The following is a 365-nucleotide window of genomic DNA, read 5'->3' on the forward strand; positions in this document are numbered from 1 at the left end:
AAGGAAGGAAGGAAGGAAGGAAGGAAGGAAGGAAGGAAGGAAGGAAGAAGGAAGGAAGGAGAGAGTGAGGAAAATTGAATTATTGGAGCATCATCGATGGAATACTTACTTCCTGGGGTATATTTGTAGTGGGGAGGGGTTAGTGGGTATCAAGTCCATTGATCTAACCACAGTTTCTCATGCTTTCCCTCAGCACCTCCGTCAGTGATGATAATGTTTGTAATAAATTTATTTCAGCCACAGAATAAAAATATTCGTCTTGTTCCCCCAGTGGGATCTGCACAGTATAGCAGAACGGAGCTAGTGAAATAGAAATCAAATCCTTTTCTTTTTCTTTTTTTTTTAGGGAGGGAGGCAGACTCCAA

Source organism: Monodon monoceros, unplaced genomic scaffold, assembly GCF_005190385.1.
Source record: "Monodon monoceros isolate NGI ecotype Baffin Bay Population unplaced genomic scaffold, NGI_Narwhal_1 Super_Scaffold_1, whole genome shotgun sequence".
NCBI lineage: Eukaryota > Metazoa > Chordata > Mammalia > Artiodactyla > Monodontidae > Monodon > Monodon monoceros.